The sequence below is a fragment of the Leptonychotes weddellii genome, chromosome 11 (assembly GCF_054177405.1).
Source record: "Leptonychotes weddellii isolate Sample4059 chromosome 11, ASM5417740v2, whole genome shotgun sequence".
Lineage (NCBI taxonomy): Eukaryota > Metazoa > Chordata > Mammalia > Carnivora > Phocidae > Leptonychotes > Leptonychotes weddellii.
Window position 1 is genome coordinate 5,251,150 of NC_138379.1, and position 1,186 is coordinate 5,252,335.

The window sequence follows — 1,186 nt, forward strand, 5'->3', positions numbered from 1 at the left end:
GAAAGGTCCAATTTAAGGGAAATAAACACCCAAAACAGCAGCAATGACTCTTAACAAGAGGAGTACTCAGGAAAAGAAGCAGTAACTACCTTGTCTGGGCTAAAAAGGTTGGAATATACTTTAAAAATATACAAGGAATTGTGGGAGTATCCCATAACTTGGAAGTAGTTACAACCAAAGGGAAAAGGCTCTTTTTTGATACTGAGGACACAAAAAGGAGGGGTGGAGGGGTGGGAGAAGAGTCAGCAACTCACCATGGTTACCACACTCACCCTCCCCGATTGCCACTCTTGCCATAGGAGCTCAAATCTTAAACCAAGAAAAGATAAAACCTTCCATATAAAGGGACAATCCATACCATTACTCATGCTGCCTTCCAGGCACACTAACAATCTAGCCAATGCTCTAAGGTTAACACCCATCTAAATGCTCTATTCACCAAGGATGTTAAGAGTCCACCCTCCAGTACAGTGAAAAAGCATTGCCATTATTGCCCCCCAAACCCCAATATCTCCTCCTCAGAAACTTCTAAAACCAGACTTTTATTCTGGAGGGGCCTCATCCTCCACCAACAGAACCTCTTGGTAAAAGCATAATAGAAAACTGACAAGAGCGATAGCCCTTTAAAGACACCAGTTATCTAAAAACTAGTTAGGTAATGACTACTTATCTTTACTGGGAAATTATGAGTTAGGATTGGGGGGTGGTTTAACAGGGATTCTGCTCCCCAAAGTGTTGCTTAGGATGCTCTTACCAGATTCTTCATATGTAAAATGAGGTATAATGCTGATACTGGGCTGAGGCAATAAATTCAGAGTGAACCAACGGAATATGCTCTACCAAGAAAAGGGAAAAAAAACTAAAAAGATAATTGGGGAAATCAAAGGAAAGGATTTCTGTGCTAACAGGCATAAAAGTCTTAGGAGTTCCAAACTAAAGCCATGTGGTAGACACTGACCTAAGGTAAAGCCTCTAAATCCCATGTATTCTCCATTTTAAGTCCATCACCCACAATGCTTCACCATCAACACCAACAGCTGTATCTCTACCCCGAACCCCTCCCTTTACTTATCCAACCTATTTTCTGCATACAGCCTGTGTTCAGCCCTCTTCCCAAAGAGGGTGGTTCACCTTGAAACTCTGTGTTGTCAAGGCCCCTGATGGCCTCCACTGCATCCTCTGCCCG